The sequence below is a fragment of the Felis catus genome, chromosome B1 (genome assembly GCF_018350175.1).
Source record: "Felis catus isolate Fca126 chromosome B1, F.catus_Fca126_mat1.0, whole genome shotgun sequence".
NCBI lineage: Eukaryota > Metazoa > Chordata > Mammalia > Carnivora > Felidae > Felis > Felis catus.
This window is the reverse complement of record NC_058371.1, coordinates 78,514,154-78,540,540: the sequence shown is the minus strand read 5'-3', so window position 1 is coordinate 78,540,540 and position 26,387 is coordinate 78,514,154. Positions and strand designations below refer to the sequence as shown.

The 26,387-nt window shown below is 37.1% G+C and overlaps 1 long non-coding RNA gene across 3 annotated transcripts in view; it reads left to right on the top strand.

Moving 5' to 3' along the window:
* LOC109499415 overlaps positions 1 to 20,055 on the top strand; it is a 49,345-nt gene extending 29,290 nt beyond the window's left edge. For all 3 annotated transcript variants that reach the window (XR_006596699.1, XR_006596698.1, XR_006596700.1), the window contains 3 exons: positions 5,220 to 5,358; positions 8,681 to 8,808; positions 19,356 to 20,055. This is a non-coding gene — a long non-coding RNA (uncharacterized LOC109499415). The remainder of the gene's footprint in view (positions 1 to 5,219; positions 5,359 to 8,680; positions 8,809 to 19,355) is intronic.
* The last annotated feature ends 6,332 nt before the right edge of the window (positions 20,056 to 26,387 follow it).

Genomic DNA, 26,387 nt, shown 5'->3' with positions numbered 1-26,387 from the left:
CTATAGTTTTCAGCATACAGATCTTTTACATCTTTGGTTAGATTTATTCCTAGGTATTTTATGCTTCTTGGTGCAATTGTGAATGGGATCAGTTTCTTTATTTGTCTTTCTGTTGCTTCATTGTTAGTGTATAAGAATGCAACTGTTTTCCGTACATTGATTTTGTTTCCTGCAGCTTTGCTAAATTCATGTATCAGTTCTAGCAGACTTTTGGTGGAGTCTGTCGGATTTTCCATGTATAATATCATGTCATCTGCAAAAAGTGAAAGCTTAACTTCATCTTTGCCAATTTTGATGCCTTTGATTTCCTTTTGATGTCTGATTGCTGATGCTAGAACTTCCAAAACTATGTTAAACAACAGCAGTGAGAGCGGACATCCCTGTCATGTTCCTGATCTCAGGGAAAAGCTCTCAGTTTTTCCCCATTGAGGATGAAATTAGCTGTGGGCTTTTCATAAATGGCTTTTATGATGTTTAAGTATGTTGCTTCTATCCTGATTTTCTTGAGGGTTTTTATTAAGAAAGTTTGCTGAATTTTGTTAAATGCCTTTTCTGCATCGATTGACAGGATCATATGGTTTTTATCTTTTCTTTTATTAATGTGACGTATCACGTTGATTGATTTCTGAATATTGAACCAGCCCTGCATCCCAGGAATGAATCCCACTTGGTCATGGTGAATAATTCTTTTTATATGCTGTTGAATTCGATTTGCTAGTATCTTATTGAGAATTTTTGCATCCATATTCATCAGGGATATTGGCCTGTAGTTCTCTTTTTTGCTGGGTCTCTGTCTGGTTTAGGAATCAAAGTAATACTGGCTTCATAGAATGAGTCTGGAAGTTTTCCTTCCCTTTCTATTTTTTGGAATAGCTGGAGAAGGATAGGTATTATCTCTGCTTTAAACGTCTAGTAGAACTCCCCTGGGAAGCCATCTGGTCCTGGACTCTTACTTGTTTGGGAGATTTTTGATGACTGATTCCATTTCTTCGCTGGTTATGCATCTGTTCAAGCTTTCTATTTCCTACTGATTGAATTTTGGTAGAGTGTGGGTGTTTAGGAATTTGTCCATTTCTTCCAGGTTGTCCAGTTTGTTGGCATATAATTTTTCATAGTATTCCCTGATAATTGCTTGTATCCTGAGAGATTGGTTGTAATAATTCCATTTTCATTCATGATTTTATCTATTTGGGTCATCTCCCTTTTCTTTTTGAGAAGCCTGGTTAGAGGTTTATCAATTTTGTTTATTTTTTCAAAAAACCGACTCTTGGTTTCGTTGATCTGCTCTACAGTTTTTTTAAATTCTATATTGTTTATTTCTGCTCTGATCTTTATTATTTCTCTTCTTCTGCTGGGTTTAGGCTGTCTTTGCTGTTCTGCTTCTATTTCCTTTAGATGTGCTGTTAGATTTTGTATTTGGGATTTTTCTTGTTTCTTGAGATAGGCCTGGATTGCAATGTATTTTCCTCTCAGGACTGCCTTTGCTGCATCCCAAAGCGTTTGGATTGTTGTATTTTCATTCGTTTGTTTCCATATATTTTTTAATTTCTTCTCTAATTGCCTGGTTGACCTCTTCATTCTTTAGTAGGGTGTTCTTTAACCTCCATGCTTTTGGAGGTTTTCCAGACTTTTTCCTGTGGTTGATTTCAAGCTTCATAGCATTGTGGTCTGAAAGTATGCATGGTATGATTTCAATTCTTGTATACTTATGAAGGGCTGGTTTGTGACCCAGTATATGATCTATCTTGGAGAATGTTCCATGTGCACTCGAAAAGAAAGTATATTCTGTTGCTTTGGGATGCAGAATTCTAAATATATCTGTCAAGTCCATCTGATCCAATGTCTCATTCAGGGCCCTTGTTTCTTTATTGACCGTGTGTCTAGATGATACATCCATTTCTATAAGTGGAGTATTAAAGCCCCTGCCATTACCACATTCTTATCAATAAGGTTGCGTATGTTTGTGAGTAATTGTTTTATATATTTGGGGGCTCCTGTATTCAGCGCATAGACATTTATAATTGTTAGCTCTTCCTGATGGATAGACCCTGTGATTATTATATAATGCCCTTCTTCATCTCTTGTTACAGCCTTTAATTTAAAGTCTAGTTTGTCTGATGTAAGTATGGCTACTCCAGCTTTCTTCTGAATTCCAGTGGCATGATAAATAGTTCGCCATCCCCTCACCCTCAATCTGAAGGTGTCCTCAGGTCTAAAATGAGTCTCTTGTAGACAGCAAATAGATGGGTCTTGTTTTTTTATCCAATCTGATATGCTGTGTCTTTTGGTTGGCGCATGTAGTCCATTTACATTCAGTGTTATTATAGAAAGATATGGGTTTAGAGTCATTGTGATGTCCGTAGGTTTCATGCTTGTAGTGATGTCTCTTGTACTTTGTCTCACAGGATCCCCCTTAGGATCTCTTGTAGGGCTGGTTTAGTGGTGACGAATTCCTTCAGTTTTTGTTTGTTTGGGAAGACCTTTATCTCTCCTTCTATTCTAAATGACAGACTTGCTGGATAAAGGATTCTCGGCTGCATATTTTTTTCTGTTCATCACATTGAAGATCTCCTGCCATTCTTTTCTGGCCTGCCAAGTTTCAGTAGAGAGATTGGTCATGAGTCTTATAGGTCTCCCTTTATATGTTACAGCACGTTTATCTCTAGCTGCTTTCAGAATTTTCTCTTTATCCTTGTATTTTGCCAGTTTCACTATGATATGTCGTGCAGAAGATTGATTCAAGTTACGTCTGAAGGGAGTTCTCTGTGCCTCTTGGATTTCAATGCCTTTTTCCTTCCCCAGTTCAGGGAAGTTCTCAGCTATTATTTCCTCAAGTACACCTTCAGTACCTTCCCTCTCTCTTCCTCCTCTGGAATACCAATTATGTGTAGATTATTTCTCTTTAGTGCATCACTTAGTTCTCTAATTTTCCCCTCATACTCCTGGATTTTTTTTTATCTTTTTCTCAGCTTCTTCTTTTTCCATAATTTTATCTTCTAGTTCACCTATTCTCTCCTCTGCCTCTTCAATCCGAGCCATGGTTGTCGCCATTTTATTTTGCAGCTCATTAATAGAATTTTTTAGCTTCTCCTGGCTGTTCCTTAGTCCCTTGATCTCTGTAGCAATAGATTCTCTGCTGTCTTTTATACTGTTTTCAAGCCCAGCGATTAACTTTATGACTATTATTCTAAATTCACTTTCTGTTCTATTATTTAAATCATTTTTGATCAGTTCCGTTAGATTTCGTTATTTCCTGGACGTTTTTTTGAAGGGAATTCTTCTGTTTCATCATTTTGGATAGTCCCCGGAGTGGTGCGGAACTGCAGGGCACTTCCCCTGTGCTGTCTTGAATACCTTGCGTTGGTGAGTGGGGCCGCAGTAAGACCTGATGTCTGCCCCCAGCCCACCGCTGAGGCCACAGTCAGACTGGTGTGTGCCTTCTCTTCCCCTCTCCTGGGGGCGGGATTCACTATGGGGTGGCGTGGCCCGTCTGGGCTACTTGCACATTGCCAGGCTTGTGGTGCTGGGGATCTGGTGTATTAGCTGTGGTGGATTGGCAAGGTGCACAGGGGTGGGAGGGGCAGGCTCAGCTCGCTTTTCCTTCGGAGTTCTGCTTCGGGAGGGGCCCTGCAGCACCAGGAGGGAGTCAGACCCGCTGGAGGGATGGATCCGCAGAAGCACAGCATTGGGTGTTTGCGCGGTGCAAGCAGGTTCCCTGGCAGGAACTGGTTCTCTTTGGGATTTTGGCTGGGGGATGGGCGAGGGAGATGGCGCTGGCGAGCGCCTTTGTTCCCCGCCAAGCTGAGCTCTGTCCTCCGGGGCTCAACAACTCTCCCTCCCGTTGTCTTCCAGCCTTCCCATTCTCTGAGCAGAGCTGTTAACTTATAACCTTCCAGATGTTAAGTCCCACTCACTGTCGGAACACACTTCGTCTGGCCCTTCTGCTTTTGCGAGCCAGACTCGGGGGCTCTGCTTGGCCGGCGGGCCGCCCCTCCGCCCCGGCTCCCTCCCGCCAGTCCGTGCTACCCTCTTCCGTGGGCTCTTGTCTGCGCTTGGCTCTGGAGACTCCGTTCTGCTAGTCTTCTGGCGGTTTTCTGGGTTATTTAGGCAGGTGTAGGTGGAATCTAAGTGATCAGCAGGATGCGGTGAGCCCAGCATCCTCCTATGCCGCCATCTTCCCCCAAGTCTTCTGCACTTTAAATCTATCTTTTCCTTCCAGCTTATGTAGGACCCCTGTAACTTTCTTATTAATTTGAATTTATACCCATTCTGTAATAAAAGATTAATTCAAGCCAAATATTTGTCATTAAACCATATAGCTGGTTGTGTTTAGATGTCTCTTATTAGATCTTAAGCTAGTATTCAGATGATATGCACAACTATGAACTCAATTTTGGAGGATTGTGCTAATTCAGGTAGCATAAACTCTATTGGACATAGAATCTCCTACTCCTTTTTCTAAGCTTATGGAAGATTTTTTTTTCCTGAACAGCTTGAGGCATTATATGTTTCTTCCTCTGTTAGATACACCGCATCTAAAACTTCAATCCCCTAACTGCCCTTAAAGTTTTACTTATCTCTCTCCCTTCTAGTTTGGCCTCATATCCCAGTGTGATATTGTCCATTCACTTTCAACCTGAAAAGTGTTACAAATTACTGAAATTGTTGTTCCTTAATAGGAGAAAAGCAGGAAGGACCAGTGTGAGAGAGAGGTGAACGTAAGGGAGAATTCTCTTTTTTTTCCCCCTTGATTTTTTAAAATGTTTATTCAGTTTTGAAAGACAGAGAGCATGAGAGGGGGAGGGTCAGAGAGAGAGGGGAAACACAGAATCTGAAGCAGACTCTAGGCACTGAGCTGTCAGCGTAGAGCCTGACATGGTGCTCAAACTTGCAAACTGTGAGATCATGACCTGAGCCAGTTGCCGCTTAACCGACTGAGCCACCCAGGTGCCCCATGGGGGATTCTCTTAAATGCTAGTAAAAAAACCCAGTATGAGCATTGATTAATATTCAAACTACTACTGTTGCAACATCACATCTCTTCCTATGCTGAAGAGAGAACATATGTGTAGGTCAATAGGCAGGAGAGCTTGTGGACTGTAATGGGTTGTATGAATGGACTGTGTGGTGAAAAAGGGTGGGAGGAGATGAGGCTGAGGGGATCAGAGTTACATAATCATGACATATATCTGCCTGTGGAATCTAACTTTATCCTGAAGGAGGTGCTGAAATGTTCAAAGTTGGCATGTAATGCAGTGGGACAGAAAGATCTCTTTGGTAATCATTTGATTGGAGCAGGAGGAGATTCCTGACAGGAAGAGCACATAGGATGCATGGAAATCACCCAGGCAAGATAAGGTAACATCCTGGGGGGAAATGAAAGACTTTGTGATTGGAGTAGAGGGCAAAGGAACTGGAGGAATCCAGGGTGACTCTTAGGCATTTGGTTAATGTTACAGGGTCAAGGAGTGTGACATTCACTGGAATAAGCTGCCTTCTTGGGCTGCGGCATTAAGTGATGATGAGTTCAATTTTGGAACTTTATTAGTGATTTCATATATACAATTTTCTACACAGGCAGTGATCACTTTAACTTTAGTGGAACAACAACAAGAAATGTTTCCAAGGATAATATAAGCTGACTGTTTTGTACGCATGTATTGCCTACTTAAACTATTTGGATTGTGGTATGTTGTTGCTAAGGCCAAGGAAAGTAGAGAAATTAACCAACAAGATCAGTATTTAAATCAGGGTTGCATTGGCAGCACAAGAGAGTGAGAAAGAGCTTAGCTTTGGAAGGCAGGAAATTAATATCCTTGAACGGATTTTACTCATTAACAATAGGATTTGGGGCAAGGCAGTTAGTCACTTAGTCATATAGGCTCCTGAGTTCCCTATTTGTAAAAGATAGATAATATCATCTTTCAAGTTATTTCGGAGTCTTAAGATCTGAACCAGATAGCTGATATGAAATTGCTTCCATATGCTGGTTTCATATCTGGAATGACAAGAAACAACATATTAGATATTTGTTGGAAACTGCATTGGGGCAAAAATGTTCTGGTGGACTACCTTATGTAGTAAGGAAGTAAGGATGTAAGGAAGACTAGCCCTTTGTACATTTTAATGCTACCTTTGATAAAAGAATATATTTAATTCAATTTTGGTAAACATAATAGTTTGGAGACTAGAGCATTGCAAATGTAAATTCTGACACATTACAAATAAAATAAAGCTAAATGGCAGTACTGAGTGCCAGAGAGATATTTTTTGCAATCAATTTTTTAATTAGCATTTTCCTTTATTAAAAATACAAGAAGAGAGAAAAGAAAATAGTTTTACATTCAATATTAATATAATTTTCAACTCCTGGCTATGATTACATCATAAATATCACAGCCAAACTTCTTACAGAACTAAATACAGAGCATTTCATATTCTTTCAAACAAGTTCACATAATTAAGAAAGTGTTTTTCAAATGAAATAGAATTATCTCGTTTACTCTGCTGTATTTACATATGTCTTTCATGAAGAGCTATTTGGCAGTAAATCTAGCTGTTCTTTAAATAAGCGTACTAAAATACTTCTTCAGAGTCTAAAGTTCTACTAAGAGGAAAAAAAATCCACACCAATTTTGCCTCTGAAAAGATATTATCACTGCTCTTTTTGTTGGTCTAGAGACAAAATATTGGAGAAAATGGAATTTTACCAAAAGCAAATTATGAATTCTCTTTCACAGAATCTTATCCTACAGTTTTTTTATAAACCAATAAAAATTAATGGATTAGGGGGAAAACCCACTTATTTACCTCAAAGTATTTTGGAATAAAGAAACTGATCATTATTTACCCAGTGGCAGTCCTAGGTAAGCTCCCCTCAGGCAGAAGTCCAAATGAAAGACTTAAACACTGCAAATTGTGTTTGTCACATGAAGCTCTACCCCTCAAAACAAGCCAGCCCCACTTTTGATTGGTAAATATTTTAAGCTAGTGTCCAGTCAGCACCTTAGTTTGAATGGGTTTTATTACTAAGTTTAAATTTTGGGTATGTTAATATCTGACAGAGATTCTATTTTAACTCCGATGGTAAAACTAAATAAATAAATAAATAAATAAATAAATAAATAAAAGAGGGGGAAAAAAAGGAAGCTATTTTAACAGCTGAATGGGTTTGAGAACAATAACTTTTTAGTTTGTGCCTGAGTGTCAGCTCATTCTTGTTGTCACCAGGGGATTGATTAGACTAGTGTTTCAGAGGCCATCTTTGAAGTCAGGCTGCTGGAGTTTGAATCCTGGCTTGCCTACTTAGGAATCATGTGGCTTGAAACACATTACCTTCCTTCTCTGTCCTCATTTTCCCTAATTATAAAATGGGGAAAGTAATAGTACCTGTCTCATAGTTGTTGAGAGTATGAGTGAACATATAAAATGTTTAGAACAGTTCCTGACACACTAAGTACTCAGCAGTTATAAACTCTCCTTACTATTCTCAAAGAATAGTTAACACAACAAAAAGCTGATAAACAATGAGAAAGAATAGAGTAGGCTCTTTTAGACTAGTGCCCTGGACGTTGCAGGGATTTGAGAGAAGGAATGCACCATTAATGGGGGCTCTACCAAAGGCTACCTCTCATTCTTATTGCTTGGGATCGATCTTGAAAAACCAAGAGGAGGAGTATATCGCTATTTCCCTGAATGCTGGCGACCTAACCAGAACCTTCAGTTCTTTTCTTACTGGTAACATTCATTCCCAAATGAATCCCTCCTCTCCCCCTCCTACCCCCGCAAACTTGCAAAACCCACATGCCTCTCCTTGCTTGAGAAATACATGTGCCAAGTTTGAAATTTTAAAATTCAAACTCCTTTAATTTTTTGCATACACATAAATTCTGGCAAATTTCAATGCTGGTAAAAAAACACGTTTTGCTTGTTGGAATGCTATTATCGCTCCAAACGAATGAACAGATTTCTTCAGCCTTTTTAAATGTAATTCATTTCTGAGAAGACAATAGGGATGAAGAATTTCTTCTTCAAGGGTCATGCTGAAGGAGGTGTAGAAAGTACTGAATTTGTGCATGCAACATACTGAATAAGTTTCCTCTCATCTATAACTGGTTATTTTATATACTTTTATTTGCAAAACTCCCAGTGAGACAACATAGCCTTGACAAAATGAAGAAGAGTGTTAACCAGAACCTCATTTAACCCATTACGATGGATAGTTTCATGTGTCAAATTGGATAGGCTATGTTACCTGCCTTTTCAATCGCATGCTAGTCTTGGCGCCGCTGCAAAGTTATTTTGTAGAAGTGGTTAACATCTGCAAACGGTCGACTTTTAGTAAAGAAGACTACCCTTGATAATGTGCATAGGCCTCATCCAATTGGTAGAAAGGTCTAAGGGCAAAACAGAAGTTTTTCCCTTTCATGTGGGGTCTTCAGTGCCAGCTTCTACCTGAGAATTCCAGCCTGTAGGCTTGATCTACAAGTTTTGAACTCAGACCAACCAAACCCCACAATCTCATAAGACTATATATATGTGTGTGTGTGTGTGTGTGTGTGTGTGTGTGTGTTACACACATATTTGTATATTATGCAGTTTTGAGGATGAATTTATCCTCAAAAGAGGTGTATTTATGTGTATATATAATATACATTGGTTCTGTTTCTTTCTCTCGTAGAGCCCTGACTGATAGACTCTTCACCTTAACTGTGATATAAAATGCAAAGTACAAATTTCACTGGAATAAGACTTTTTACTTCAACTGCAACAACACTACTGATATTCAGAATTTGGGCATCTGATATGGTTGGTTTTTAACTTTTTATTGAAATATTACACACACACACACACACACACACACAGAAGAATAACACATATCAAATTGAACACACCTGTGTAACCAACACCCAGATTAAGAAACAACATAATCTGGATACCAGAAGTCACCTTGGTTCTCCTTGTTGTCATGTCTCCCCTTCTCCCAGAGTAACCAGTATGCTGACTTCTAAACACATAGATTAGTAACCAGACATAAAGATTTTCAGTATGGGCAAGTAAATGTGTTTGGAGGATAGATGTCATTATCTTCAGACTTAGAGTGAGGTCTCGAAGCAAAGAGACAGTCTTATTACTCAGAGATTGCTCACAGGTTAAGACTTACTAAAGTTCAGAGCAAATGATGAATTTTTCTTATTATTTTAAAGCCTTAGTCACTAGATGGGTTTTCTTAAGTGTATATTATAAAATCTACTCCAATCAGTAGTTGCAGAAAGCTAAGTCCAGAGAGTAGGGAATTTAGGAGACAGTTTCTGCCCTTACATTATTTAATAATTAATTGCAAGAAATAATTAAGTCTGTAAAATGGAAGTTTGTTTCCTTTCGAACTTCAAGCCAGTGGTGCTGGAGTGGTCTTGAATACTCCAGCTTTTTCATAAAGATGTTAGATCAGCTTCTTTGAAGAGAAGAGACTTTCTATGAATATATGAAAATATTCATATTTTCAAATATGAAAATATCTCTACTATTGGCATTTACACGATTTGTTATTAATAGTACTTTACCGACTTTGTGAAGTTCCCTTAGTCTTCTGAAGCTATTTCCTGGTATCACATATGCAATCAATTGACATTTCCTTACCAGAAAGTTAACCCACAGCAATTTCCAACTTGATGTACATTTTAAAGTTAAATAAATATCAGAAGATTATGGGTGTAACTAGCACCGCTTCAGAACTTGCATTAGAAAAACTCTATTTCATGGTGGAAAATAGGACTTTTACATCCAGAAAGATCTATGGAAAGATGGATGCTTAGGAAATGAAGCCAGGAAAGGACTCCAAAGTTCCTGTGTATACTCTCTGGCCAGAAACCTCCCAGGCACCTGTTACAGCATCCCCTCTCTCTTGGTCAATGTGGGCATTCAATTCTATTTCTTCCTTGGGAGGGCATTACTCAGATCTAAATATGCACAACTCCCCAAATCCCTCAGGTTTTAAAAAATTTCATGACATTTGATTTATGGAGGTGAAAAAAAAAGGATCAGGGGAATGGAAAGCCCTGTTAAATGGCTTGGCCATTCTAACTTTCAGTGTGGTGATGAGAACAAAATCAGATTAATCTGGCCGTTGGGGATTTCCATGTTGATAACATTTCTGTATTTATATCATAGTCATATGGGTGCATGTCTTATCTTCACTAATACACCACAGACTTCTTAAGGAAAAGATATCTTCCCAATAAAGTTTTGTGTACCTCCAAAGTGTCTAAAAAATCAGTATTTGTCATATGGCTTTAAAAAATAACCATCATTTAGTTTTTAGTATTAACCCATTAAAATTAGAACAAATTATGCAGTTTTGGGGATGAACATTATTTATCCTCCAAAAGAGGTTTAGGTTTTCTGCCCATTGCTTAATTGTTTAAAGGAAGAATAAGCAGAACAAATCTAAATAAAGCCTTGATATGTCAACACTTGGGATGTTGCACATTATTGTAGTTATTTCATCTTGAGAAACAGAAGATCAACAGAAGTATTAGAAAAAGAATAAGAAGATCATGAAAGATCTTACATTAGTGATCTCATTTCTTCCTTTAGTTACAACCTTTACAGCAAAACTCCTGGAAAAACATCTATTCTACTTGGATCTGATTTCTCTACTCCAATCTCCCTCAAATCTTCCCTGACCCACCTTTTGCCTGCACCAAATCCACTCTACCAAAACTGACCTTGGGGGCCACACATTTCAAGCCTTATATGACTTGACTTACCATTGGACAAAGTGACCACTCCCTCCTTTTTGAAGTTTTTGGCTTAGCTTCTAGGGCACACTCTTCAGGATGCCCCTCTGCCTGCTCCTTCTCAGGGGTTTGTGCCAATCCCCCCTCATCTGTCAGTTACCTTCATGTTGGAGTGCTCAGAGCTCACTTGCCTCTTTCTCTGTCTACATTCACCCTGATGAACATGATGTCAGTCTCATTGCCCAAGTTGTCTTCTGAATGTTGATGACTCTCACATTTATAATCTTAGGCTCACCTCTTCTAAGACTCCCAGTTCAAGCTACCTATTCAGCACTCTTAATGGATATCTAATAGGATATCTAAAGCATACAAACTGACTTCTATCTTCTCCCAAACTCCCCCTGATATTACTCTGCAAGCTTGTTTCTCATATATTCCTCCTAATTTCAGATTCAGGCCAAAATCTCATCTTAAACTCTTCACTCTCACAGTCTACATTCAAGCCATCCAGCAAATCATAGTGGCTCTACCTTAAAAATGTTTTCAGGACTTCACCATATCTCACCAGTTCCATTGCTGCGTAATGTTTCACTTAGATTATTATTTTTTTTTTCAACGTTTATTTATTTTTGGGACAGAGAGAGACAGAGCATGAACGGGGGAGGGGCAGAGAGAGAGGGAGACAGAGAACCGGAAACAGGCTCCAGGCTCCGAGCCATCAGCCCAGAGCCTGACGCGGGGCTCGAACTCACGGACCGCGAGATCGTGACCTGGCTGAAGTCAGACGCTTAACCGACTGCGCCACCCAGGCGCCCCTGATTATTGCAACTGTCTCCTGACAATGGTGTGTCTGCTTCACTCTTGCCTTCCTATAGTCTGTTCTCAATATGGTTGCCAGAGCGATTGTGTTAAAAAGTAAGTCAGATCACATTACTCCTCTGCTGAAAACCCTCTGTTGGCTCTCCAAGGTACTTAGAGCAAAATCCAAAGTTCTTATATTGGCCTGCAAGAGCCAACGTGATCTGGCAACCTCATTTCTTACTATTCTTTTTCCTCCCTCTAATCATACTGGTCTTGCTGCATGTTCATGGTTTCTGCACTTGCTATCTCCTCTGCCTGGAACACCCTTTCCCCAGTCACCACCCCCTTGCTTCCATCAAATGAGCTTCTCAGAGAGACATTCCTCCTCTATTATATCTGAAACAGCAACCACCTCCACATTCCTTATCTTACTTTCTTGTTTAATTTTTCTCCAAAGTACCTATGAACACGTGGCATACTACATATTTTGCTTATTTAGACACAGAATGAAAGTTCCAAGAATGAAGGGAATGTTTTTTTCTCTCTGCTAAATACTCCATCACCTAGGATTTTAAGTACCAAATTATTTGTTGCATGATTGTGCCACTTCCCTTCTCTCTCCCCTCCCCTCCTTTCCTCTCTTCTCTTCTTTTTCATTCCTTTCCCTTAGCTTGTCTTCTCTACCTACGTTTATTCTTTCAATGATCTCCCCAGTGACATGGCTTTGGTTACTACAAGAAGTATAATCCAAAACTTGTTTAATAATTATTGCAATATAAAATATATTTAGAGGCATCTGTCCCCAATGAGAAAATGAGGTAGGCAACATAGAAATAAAATGTTGTTTTATAACATTTACGTCCATTTCCATATAGACGTATTTCTACTACCAACAACTTCCTTCACCCTCTCATGATTTTTCCTTAAATTATTAGAATAACTTCTTAGTTGTTATTTGTAACTTATTTGTGAATATCTCTAACCTTTTCTTCACATAGTTGCCAATGTAATCATATCACACATATTTAAATATATTTCAATTGCTTCCTACAAATGAGGAGGATGATAAAAATGAGGTGTAGAATCAAGTATTTTGAAACTGGAATGAGCCATGTTTTTCCCCTCAAAGTCAAATATATGTTTCCAATATGAGTTAATCATATCAAGGAGACACTCTGAAGAATGCCTGCATTATACATGTATATAATATTTCCACTGCGTGAAAAATACTGCTTAGTTGAATTAAAGGCCTGTATTGCCATTACAACTTTTTTTTTTTTTCAACGTTTATTTATTTTTCGGACAGAGAGAGACAGAGCATGAACGGGGGAGGGGCAGAGAGAGAGGGAGACACAGAATCGGAAACGGGCTCCAGGCTCTGAGCCATCAGCCCAGAACCCAACGCGGGGCTCGAACTCCCGGACCGCGAGATCGTGACCTGGCTGAAGTCGGACGCTTAACCGACTGCGCCACCCAGGCGCCCCGCCATTACAACTTTTAAACATTTCATTCTTTTAAATAAAGTAGAAATAAAATTGAAATCCATCTTGAGGATCATGATGCATTTCTATAAATCTGTGGACTGTTGCTTGCCATTAGGCCTGAGTTTTGGTTTGGTCAGCATTTTCTTTGCTAAGAAGGTCATCCATGAAACCCATTTTAGATTGATTGGTTTCTTTGTTAAGTTACACGCTATTTTAGTGGTGCAGAACATGGATAAGTTTTCTTTCAGGAAACACAAAAGTAGAAGTGTTTTCCAAATCTTTCTATACTTGAGTGACATTCTTCACTGGCCCAAACTTCTTTGGCTAATTGATTCTCTAAACAAGACCTCAGCCAACCTTCAGAGCAGCTGTTTCTGGAATAACGGAGACTGGCAAGTGAGGGAATAACTGTGGCTTTAACAGGCATGCATTTGCTTTCCACCACATTCTAAATTGCCTTCTCTGAAAGGGTTGCTTTTGATGACCAAATGCATCTTGTTTTCTCTCGGTTAAAAAAAAAAGAAAGAAAGAAAATACAGTCCTATTTTTTAGACCATGATAACATAAAGCAGTCACTGGAAAAATTGGCAAGAGTGACTAGAGTTCCTAATAGGCTGGCCACTGTGACTTGGGATATTTTTCTGAGAAACCCAGTAATGCCTGTTTCATTTTGGAATAGATTCCTTTCCCCCAGTGGCACTCCAGAAGCCTAGCTGTCTGTTTCAATTATAAATCCCCAGTCTTCTCATCACAGACTCAGGGCTATAACTGACTTCTGGCAATTTATGATCAGACCTAAAGCATTTAGCTAGTGAATTGTACCATTTGTTGAGCATGTAAAAATTTCTGACACTCAGAGCCAAAATTAAAATGTCATTTAGTAAATGAGTGTGTTAAAAGCTAGGGAATCTTATAAGAGAGATAACCAGTGTCTTACTTAAAACCCCAGAATTTTAGAGCTGGAAGGGAACTTAGTGATCACTTACTCTAACCCTTGATTTTACATATGAGGAAACTGAGGCCAAGGAAGATTAAGTACCTGGCTCAAAGTCACAACTGGCTTAAACAGATCAGTAGCCTAGTTCCCTCCAAGAGCCTGTTTCGTGTCCCATGATTCTCTTTTCACTCAAATGGGCTTTTGTGAAAGAGCAAAATCGGAAGACAGACAAAGATCTTAGGTGTTTATTTTCCATTATTGACAGTTCTCTTTTCCCCAGTGGGGTAGGCCAGGGTGGGCACAGGTGGAGGACGATTGTGCAAGCTGAGAAGCTCCTGAGATAATATTGCTTAACTTCTATGTATTTAGGACTGTTACTGTTGTAGGCTGAGTGAAACAGGAGGGGGATGAGATTATCTTTCCTGGAAACAACTACAATAGATAAGAACTTTTTGGGATCTGTTTAATAGTAGAAAGCATGAGGGCATTTTGGACAGCTGTTTTTAGTCAGTGTGTTTGGATAATTTGGTTCACTGTAAAGAGGTCCTGGGTGTATCATGGTATCCTGGATTTTCAGTTTGGGTTATAGGACAACTTCTATCAAATAAAGCACAAATTTGAAAACAAACTTAGAAGACCCTTTAGAAAGACCATGGAGACTGAAGTTTTGGAATTAAGAGCCATTTATCACTGGAGTTTTGCTGACAAAATTGATAGGAAATTAGGAGAAGACTATTTTTGTAGTTTTATACCTTCAGGATTGTTAGAGGCAGAATCAGTCTATTAAAATGATGTTCCCTATACTGCTGCAGTATGCTATGGAGAGTCTTGGGATTCCTAGAAATGTATTAGGGTTTGAGTTTTCTTACAGTTGACAGTGAGGTTGGCTCTACACTAGGACTGTAGGTTGTCTTTCCAATAAACATTTTCCCCCTAACTAATCCTGAACATTCACATTTGATGGTGCTATATCCACATCTCAATTATTAGGATATCAGAGAACATCTGTTGCATTGTAGATACTTACATGTTTTTCAAGAAAATGTAAAAGGATTATGAATTTATGAATTATGAATTATGAATGATTTAATTCAGAGAGGGACAGAGAGTGAGTGAAAGGTTTTAGTATTGGCTGTGGCCATGTTCAGGGTTAGACAACCTCTTCCAGCCGCCTGGGTCCTATCACCCAGAAGTTTATGGGGGTCAGTTGTCCCTACATTTCCTCCTATCCAGTTTGGAACAGAAAGAACAGATAACCCATCGAGCTACAATATAATGGCCAACGATTTTCTGCGGTAGCATGAGACTAGCGTTTTGATGCATGTAAATTAAAGAATATCAAAAAAGGGAAAATTGTTAAGGTTCTCCAAATATTTAATTTCTAATAATTCATCTACTAGGTTAATAGATTCAGTTTTTCTCAGCAAGCATTTGCTGATGCTAGTTGTGAAATATTTGGCTTCCATAGAGATAGAAGATCCCAGATATTCCTTGTGAGAAAGTCCATTAAAATTAGCATGTCCATTAGCATGTCCAAATTAGCATGTCCATTAAATTTTATTTTAACCATAATATTTATTTGAAACAAGACAAGAGAATCTTACTTCTTGGTATTTTAACAAACTATATGTAAAATAGTAAATTGATTCCCCTTTTACTACATCTAGCAGTTCTTCTTGTTTTTTTTGATTTTTTAATGTTTATTTATTTTTGAGAGAGAGACACAGAGTGTGAGCAGGGGAGGGGCAGAGAGAGAAGGAGACACAGAATCGGAAGCATAGCAGTTCTTCTGATTGACTAATTATATTAATATGATTATTTGGAAATACCCTGGATGCAGTATGCTAGTTTTAGTGACTTTAAAGGATTTCATATGCCTACATGTAAGTGTAGGAGACAATGATCATAATTGATGTCACATAATGTAAGTGAATTCAGCGTTTGAAGTTGATTTGCTGGAACATCTGATCTCACTGGAAGGAAGTGCTGATAAAGGCAGAAAGGTTTTCAAGGGAGAGAGGTATCAAGTTCAGTAACACCTCATTAAGTGCAAGTGCTTTGTCTGCAGGGAAGAGAAATTACTGATATTTTCATATCTTGCAACATTTTTCTTTGTAATTTAGCAGCACAAAGGCCTTGTTTCTATAGTAAAATTCTCTGGAAAACTATCTTTTTTTTCCTGGGCCATGGTCTTTGACCTTCTTATAGTGGGACTCATTTTAAAAGTTCAAAATTGGTGAGAGATTACATTGAAAATTGTATCCATTATTTTTCTAGAAATAAAGCAAGTTATAAAACTTCAGGTAGAAGGGGTACAGAGAACACCAAATGGGATTGATGAGAAACAATACAAAACAAAACAAACCTATATACTATAGTGAACTTTTATACCAGAAAATACAAAGAAAATTTCTAAAAGTTTCCAGAGAAACACAGAAGGTTACTTACTAAGTAATAAGAATCAATGTCTGACTTCTCAATAGGAATACTGGAAACAGGTAAACGATTGAACAATATCTTGAGGGAAACCTTTTAAATATTAGACTTCTACAGCCAAATAAAATATTGTTTAAATATTAAGATGAAATAAACATATCCTCAGATATATAAGGTATCAGTGGTTCACCTCATAGGGACACTTTTTAAAAATAACTCTTAGAGAATGTACTCTAAAATGAAGAAAAATGAATCTGGAAGTGATGAGATATGGAAAGTAAGGCCAAGTTCATTGTTATAAAAAAGCAATTAAAAGTGAATAGCCATAATGTTCTAAAAATAAAATTCTAGAGAGCATCAATGATACCAGGAAAGTGAGTATAGTATAAAGGATAGATCACAAGGAGGTGTCAGCTTGTAGAAATTTTAATCTTGTTCAGAGTGAAGACACAGATATTTATAAACTGTAGCGGAACTAGAGGGTATAAAAGTTCATGAGTTTTATGTAATGGCAGCCCACCAGAAGAATAAAAATAAAAATAAGAAGTATAACTATTAAAGTAGCAGAAGAAAATTTTATTTAGCCAATATAAAATAATAAAATAGAAAAAATAAAGCATAATTATTGTAAAATAAAATATAAACCAAGATGACACGGTTAAGATCTGATATAACAGTGATTACAATAAGTATACATGGGTTAAAATCACAGCAAAAATGAAAGAAGTAATAGCTGAGGGAAGAAATCAATAAAATTAAAAACAGCAAAAACAATAACAGAAAAGGTATGAAAAGGAAAAATGAATCTTTAAAAAGATTGATCAAATATGTTGTGAAAGCCAGTCAAGAGAAATGGAGATAAGTTTTAAATTTTAACAGTGGAAAATAACTAGTAGAAACATAAATAAAAATTGAGAAATAGTGTTCAGAACAACTAGATGTTAATAATTCAACAAGCCTAGATAAGATATGTGAAATATATGATTTTGTTATGATTTCCAAGGTGAAAGTTTTCTTTGGCATGTCTAATAAATGCAAAATTTCTCTAAATTGAAAAAATGCATTAAAAAGCTTAAATTATGATTTAAAAGTTTGCATTGGTTGGACATGCCAAAGAAATCTTTCACTTTGATTCAAGACCATGGTAATTTGCCAAGCCTGTTTTTGGGAGCCTTATAGTCATATCACTAATCTCTTAGGGTTTATAGGAGAAGTCAGATGGCTTTAGTATGTTATAACAGTTCCCAGTAAAATATTGTCTCCAGAGGATACTAACCCATGCTAGTAAATGAATCAAAAAGTGAGTTATATAATTATGGAACAAAAGCCCCATTGTCCATGAGGGCCAAGGACTCACCATTAGAGAGGCAATGCTGACTCAGAGTAACCCAATAAGATATGGCCATCTCATGCTTGGGGGGCTCTAGATGTTTTATTTATCACTAATTGTACAGTAGAAGATGACTAGGCACTTGGAGCTTGAAAAGTGTTTACTGATTTTCTGTGGAACCCCATGAACCATGCTCCCCTGGATCCATCTTAGCTTTTGGTTATGCTGTTTATTCCATTGTTTCAAGCCCTTTAACCCTATACTCAGAAAGAGTTCTGAATGACTTTCTGCTGCTATCAGTAACTTGGATCAACTAGTAAGAAATTTAGTTTCTCTGTGAAGGCAGAAGAATGGATAATTTTCAGACTGCATACTTTATACTCCAGAGACCTGAGGGGAATATCTTACCAGTAAAGTGGTAACATTTCTGTAAAAGACTATAGGTATAATACTTAAAATAATTGAGACCTGTAGGCAGAATTCCTAAGGGAGGAAAAAGGTATTTGTTCTGTTCAAAAGCATATGTGAGAATATCTATCTTTGGCTTAATCGGGTGTTTGCCAAGGTTGTGCCATTATTTTACATTTAGATAATGTAACCAATCAAATAAATTTCTGGCACACTTATAAAGCTAACCACCAAATCAAAACAGAATAGGACCATTTGTATTTGAATACTCAGAAGTAGCTAGAGATGACAAAATAAGCTCTAGTGATAACTGGCCTTGTTAGCTGACTGGTACTGGTTTCAAAATAGCATGTTATTCCCAAGAAGGAGATTCTTTTGATTCTGATCTGGTTGTCTTCTGGGTTGATTCTAGTTTGAATTCAGCATTTCTAGAGAGCAGTTATGAATATCATGCTTATTTGGCTTCATGTTTGAGTGCATGCTCATTAGACAAAAACTGAATGATAAATCAGGTCAGTGTTTGAGTGGTCAGTTATGTCTAACTCATAACTATGTTTGTTGAATCCTGATTTATGGGCAAGGACTGAAGTAGAGTCCATTTCATGTTATACCCAGAACTTCATCTTCCATAACATATGCCTTGGAATTTGAAACCTAAAGGATTTGATAATTTTCTTCGAAAACCTGCTACCTTATGTAGTGCTCCTCTACTTCATATTTTACTATCATGGGACATCTGGGAAGAGTCACTTTGCTTTAGATTAATGGGCTTGGCTGTTAGATTGATGGAAATATGGAGTACTTTTCTGTTAGATGAAGACATTTGTTTCTCACCTCCCATGCAGGGAATGAATATTGTCTTTTTATAGTTCAGGAAAGCAATTAGATAACAATTTTTTTTAAAGGAGGGTTGGTGTGTGTGTGGGGAGATATCTAGAAACTATTAAGGCTTAAATAGCTCCATCCAAAACAGCAATAGCTTACACATACAGTGTTTTAAAGTTTACAATGATTCCCATATATTATCTCATTCATTTGTTCATTTGCTCACTCCAACCATATAGACAACACTGGGCTGCCTTTTAGTCTTTCAAACAATTCTGTGAACTGGGTGCTATCCAAATTTGAAAGATACAGTGTATGTTACTCTATGAATCTCATGCATTGTTTTGTGATAGGGTTGATCATATTGATATTTTTGTTTATATGTTCTTTCTTAGGGCTTCTATGAATTATGGTGCTCATGAGGCCAAAAGCTTTAAACCATGTAATACCTTTCAAGGGTAACTGCACATTCTCCAGCTACCCACTATGTACAAGGTAATCAATGTTTCATTGGATTTAGCAGATGTAAAGGTTGGCCCCAAAATGTGCAGCAGACAACTGTGAATGCCATGTACACTAGTACTTCCATGAGGAAATAAAAGAGATAACTAGAAAAGGTCACTTTAACATATTTACGTACTAATAGACTTTCCTCTGTGCTCTATTTAAAATTAAATGTCTATGCTGGACACTTCAATATAACCTCTAGTTGCAAGCAAATGTCGTTGGATTGTTACTTAGCTTTCTATCACAGCAAAAGTCTCACTCACTCGTAATTGCTAGTTTATTTTACCATTTCTTCCTCTAAACTGAGATCCTTAGAGCCTTTGTGTTTTTCCATATACCCCTTTCCATCATTAGGCACAGTACTTGACACCTAATAAACATTCAGTGTAAGGTTTTTTGGTTTTTTTTTTTCCTGATGAGTGGCTAAATCATAGATTCATTAATCTAAATTTCCAAATATTATTTCTGCCTGTGGGCAGTGCCATTAAGAAGTCATTATCTAGGGACACTTGGGTAGCTCAGTCGGTTAAGTTTCGAACTTCAGCTCAGATCATGATCTCACAGTTCATGAGTTGGAGACCTGTGTCAGGCTCTGTGCTGGAGCCCGCTTCGGATTCTGTGTCTCCCTCTCTCTCTGCCCCTGCCACATTTGCTTCCTCTCTCTCTCTCTCAAAAATAAATAAACATTAAAAAAATTAAAAAAAAGAGGTCATTATCTAATAAGGTGCCTTTTGATACATACACTGAGAGAAACAAATTCTATTCACATAATTGAACTTTAGTGGAAACTATGGATCAACTCTTTTCAGTATTTACATTGTATTGAAATAAGACAAATTCTACTTTGACCAATAAATTATTTATTACAAAAATTTAGTAAAGAATATTCAACTCCAAACAAAAGAAAGCTATACTAAGTGCGTCATGTGACTTTCAGGCAGGTACTTGCCATCTCCATCTCCTTTTTTTTTTTCATGAGAACATTTAAGATCTAGTCTCTTAGCTAATTTTAATTATATAACTATATTTCAAATTTAAAATATATGACATAATTATACAGCATAATATATAATTATACCTCTATTCTTATGTAACTTTTGGAAATGTATCCTAATGACCAAATCTGGACAGCCTATCACATTTCATCTTGAAAGTTTGCTACAAAAAAAACCATTTTTTTGGTTTGACTGACAGGAATAAGAACAGAATGGCTAGATAAAGACTTCTTTAAGAGTACCTACCATTCTTCCTCACTCCCCCAAAAGCTCAATGTCATAGATGCATAAGCATAAGATTATCTCACCTTGATAGAATACAATGGAAGTATCATGGTCAACTTTCATAAGATCGAACCAAGAAAAGGTCTTAAGTGATGTACAAATAGTACAAATAATAACGTTATACAAATGTACAAATAATATTCTCTCTTCTATTCAGTCAGATCAGTGCAACTGCAGGGGCAAGAAAGGGTATTTTCTACTACTAAATGCAATATGCTTCTATAAAAATGTTTCAAATCTGATATTACTTATAAACTTTTTTTGATGCCTGGGTTGAGGTTGAAGACTTGTAATATAAAGAGTGGGTCAGTTGTGAATCTTGTCAACATTGTGCTGGTGACAGACTTTGTTACATGTAAAAAGAAAAATCAGCTTCAGAACATTTCAAATGTGTTGGCTGAACAGATATAAACAAAAAAAGATTGGCATCCTTGTAACTATATTTTATGTATTCAAAAGCCCCTTTCCATTCATGGGGAAAAAAACCCAGAGTTCATTATGTATTTATGAAAAACAAAATTACCTATTCATAAAAATCAAAAGCAATATGTTTTGCTTATATCAACGGGTAAAATTAATACAACTTTTCCTATAATAGCTCATTTGCTCTGACATGATTTTGAATATCAGAACAAAATGTCAAGAAGAGTTATAAATTAGAATAAGAGATAAAATTCTTCAAGTAAATTGTTTTCTCTATAGAGTCATAGGAATCAATTATTTATTATTCATGGAAATGTTAGCACTTCTAATTTGTACAAGGGCTTTCATTTTTACTTATTGATTCACCTACAGGGCATGCCCCTACTGTAAACATCAAGGTACATTATTATTGTTGCTGGCACTACCTATTAATAACTCGATATTGGAGCTGTGCTTCCAGTGACATGTTTAATCTGCTTTTGATTAAACCAAGCATTCAATTATTCTTGGATAATATTCCCTTGAATCATACTTTTAAATATTAAGAGTAACAACCTGACTCTTCTTTCTCTCATATACTGTTATATTTGTCCCTGTCTTGTCAAAACGACTGGAGATGTAATGAAACTTCATGGAGGCCTGTCTTCCAGACATCAGTGCTCCCTTGCTAGAACAGGTAGGGATGGGAAATGCAACTTCCTACCAATGAGACAGCACTTGGTAGGATTATTCAATTTCTGAACTTGCTTCTGCTACCAAGGCTGTTAATTAGCACCAACTATGACAGCTTGTGGCATGATTGGACTCTTGTTCAACACAAATAATCATTAGCTGCTAATGATTTTAAATCACTGTGAACAAGACAGAGTCTGCCCTTCTGACCTAAATGTTCCAGGGGATGCTTAGAAGTTACAAGGTCTCCTGTAATGGATGAGGCTGGGTGTCTGGATTGGGAGCTGGGATTTTTTCTTAGCCACAGGAATAATGTCTTTCAACAAATAAGACATTGGGGTCTCAATTTACTTAATTTAAAAAATAAATATTTTATCTGATATAGTATATTTTGTGTACCAAATTGGTGCCATACAAAAAAGCCACATAGAGGAAACGCATGAAGTACTTCTGTTGGATTTTGTGTGCACCTTTGCAAGTTGTTGGAAATGTCACTTTTGTTTTTCTTTCCACAGTGATTAGCGTAGTTAGTTTTTTTCCCATTATCTCTAGATAACTAGTCACTTAAGACTGGCTCAGCTGAAAGTGGAATGAATCAACGGAAAATGAAAAATGGCTCCTCCAAAGCATTGTGGAAAAATTTTTTAACATAATGAGTTAGTGATGTAGTTCTTTATATATTTTACATGTATTTAATATTTTGTACAACAGTTACTGAATTTATACATACAACTATAGCTAGAGACAGACCTATGAACTTAAAACACATCAGAATAAAATAGAACAGAGATCTGATTTATCAAGACAAAAGTTCCTAACGTAAGGAATAAAAAAATAAGAATGTAAGAAATATAAAAATATAATAAGATATTTGAGGCCTCTCAAGGGCATTGCTAAATAAACTTATTATAGCATTACCAGATGCTTTAACTATTAAACTGTTAGAGTATATGAATCAGCATAGGCCAGGAGTAAGAGTCTTAGGTTCCATTTTTATTGTATTTGTCACTCCCTCATTGCATAATAGCATCCCGAACAGTTGCTGCCCAGAACCTCTCAAAGGTGGGTGATTATTGCATTCTATCAATGGTTATACCAGAGACACAGGGTTATCACTGCACCTATTAGCAGCCAATAATGAATGATATATACAAACAGTAAATAATACACACATATTTTCCAACATGGAATTCTATTTTCAGGCAAGCATAATTGCTACTTTCCTTTGCAAGATTCCCTATAAATTTGTACTTATTGAGAAATTAGTCAAATATGGGATTGGTTTAACAATTATTAGTCTCAACTAGAAGATAACATGGGACAAATAAAAACAGAATGACTTGGAGATTTGTCTGGCTTCTTTGGGGACTGATAGCTTAGGAAAAGTTAGAGATGGGAAATAGGAATTCTTAGGTTTTTCAGAATTGGATTCAATGATTTTGATATTTTTAATGATGATGAGGTTTAGGATTTTGGTAACATTGCATGTTATCAGTTTCAAGTGTTTTATTCTAATTGGCTCAAATGAGCTGTAACTTTTCTTTACTGAGTAAATTCTGCTTATGACCAGAAGATGCTTAATATAGTAGTAAAAACTTGTATTTATGGGATGTCTGCCATGTCCCAAGAATTTGGTTAGGTGCTTTCACATATATTATCTTACTTTCACAAAAACACAGTCCAAATTGATGGAGAAATTAAAAGCCAAGTGTCTATGTGTCTCAACTTTTGTGAAGCATGGCACTGGTTTTGGCATAATTGTCACTGTTTATCTTTGGTCTTTCCAGCCTCTTTTTCACTTCCTTTCCTAAATCCTTGCCCCATGAATACCTTCTCAAAAGAAAGTATTGGAAATTTGCATGTTATGAATATTTAAATAATATCAAAAACAAAAATTCAAGAAGTTTTAATTCTAATATAAAAATTAGAGCAGTAGCTTATCTTAGCATAAAGCCCTAGGTACTCCCTAATGCACGCAAATCTGGAATTTTCTGAGATACTTAGACAGAATCACTGGCACTGACAAAAACTGAAGTTAGTACTGGACCTGGCGGAAAAAAAAAAAAAAACAAATATCCTTGGTTACAGGTAAAATTTTGGAATCATGATCCCAGAAATGTTCTATAGAGTACTTCATTATTGTTACAAGCCCCAGGACCAAACAATAGAAAAGTAGAAGTCTAAATTAGCGGCAAAGCAAAAAACAAAAACACTGTATTTTTGCTTCTTTCATGAAGAAACCCTAAATATGTGTGTTCTTGTGTGTGTGTATGTGTCCCCATGTCTGTATTCCCATGCCTGTGAGCTTATATCTGTGCATTGGTGCACATGTGCATGAGTTAGAAAGGAAAAGTACAAATAATGTAGGAGACCATGATAGTTGTCGCTGAGTGATAATACCCCAACAAAACAGAAATTTTATTAAGCTTTAACCCGTCTGTGTATAGATAAATCCACATCAGGTTAGATTCATACAAGAAAAACCAAACAAAGCACTCAAATGAAGTTATAGGTGTGAAAGGGAAGGAAAAATGAAAAAAAAATCATCCTGAAATTGTCAGTTTCAAGCCAGGGAAATGTGATCAGAGCCATAAAAAAGTCTAAGATGTAACAAAGCCACAAGGCTAATGTGATAACTGGATGCTTGATAAATCTAGCTGGAACTTGTTTCTATCTGTGAATTGACGATAATCTTTGAAGAGAAACATGCGCCTCTTGACTGCTTAGATTCTTCTTCTTCTAGGGTCGGCACTATAATCCAGGTCAATTAAAGGAAATTGGCAGAGGTTCCCTGGTGAAAACAAAAGCAGGTTTTCATGCAACATGTGCTGTAGGTTAAGTAATGGACTCTTGGCTTCTTGGGACAGGATGTACTACTGGATATGTGCTAGGATCATTACAGAGAGAGCTTCAAGCATCCACCAGGGTTACAGGCAACAGTTATTAAATCCATTTCCTACTCAGGTTCTCGGAGGTTCATCACCGGCCTCCTTCCTGAAGTGACCTGATTCTTCTGCCCTGAATGTATGGTGTGACTTGCAAAGCTTCTCTCAGCATAACAGTACACTCTTTTCATTATTGTCTTTTTCTCTGGGGCTGGGCATTTTTCCCAGCTGGCTCTTATTTGGCTCTTGAGAAATCAAATCCTGTCCTGGCTTTGTGTATATCACCCTACTGCTTTAGTGTTTTATTATTATTATTTAATATTTATGGATGTGACATCATAATCATCGTGTGCCCATTGCCAATTTCCTTAACCTCATTTTGACAGTCTCTACCCACAGGGCTACAGATGCTCTGTGAAAAAAAGGTGCAACTTTCAGAGAGCGCTTCAGTAAGATATCATTAGTGAGTTGCTAATTAGCATGTTTTCTCTGCATCATTTTGGATGGTCTCAGCCTTGTTTTCAGTTTTTTTGAAGCATGCATTATTTTTGCCTCTCTTAAAACATACCATTAAATTTCACTTCATGTAACTACATCTGGAAAGAAAATATCAATCATTTCTCAGTAATTAAATGTGGCTACTTCATTGCTGATTTACTATCTGGTAAAATCTCAGAATTTCCTTGAGCATTATTTTAGAATCTAGCCTGTGAGAAGTGTTATCACAGATATTCAAAGTTTTGTGGTAAATCTAATAAGATCTCATGATAATTTTGGTGATACCTTATTAAAACTCCCTGTAGTATAATTAAGCCCCACCATCCTGCATTTAACTGAGGGGAGGAAATTCTGAACTGTAACGTCAACAGCTGCAACCACTTTATGAAAATGTTAAGACAGTTAGCAAAGCCAAAACAGTTACAGATTACTATTATGTAAATTATAAATTTACATACACCCCCACATACACACATATACACAGACATACACACATCTGCAGCAGAGTTTATTTTAAAATGGAGATATGGGTAGGTGAAATTTATATCTACCTTACCATCAAGCCTTACGTGTAAATCAACACCTTTTCCCATCCCATGTCCTCTGTTATACAGGTCCATGGAAAGCCATCCCACACCCACCCAGGAGTCTCACCTCACATTGGCTTTTTCCTCCAGCTACCGTTTTCTTTCACATTGAAGTCTTCCCAGTCTTCACTACAACTTCTACAATGGCCTTTCCCTAAGTCTGAGGTCACAAGGCTATAAAACCCACTACAGGGTGTTAGGGGTAGCAGTAACCCCACCTCCCCTTAAGTTCAAACCACTAGGCATGGAACCAGCTTGTGAAAGCTAATTTGCTCTCTATCCTTGCACAAGAAATATATGTTCCATAACAGCTATTATTGTGTCCTATCTAGGATTCACTGGATCTCCAGTGGATACCAATGAATTGTGTATAGAGTTTTTCATCTCTCTCTATATCATATATAGATGTATGTGTATACACACACACACACACATACACACACACACACACACACACACACATATATATATATATACATATGTATACACATATACACATATACATCTCAGAGATATATCCATATCTCTGGATATCATTTTTAACTTAAATTTTTATGAAGGTAAATTATAAATAC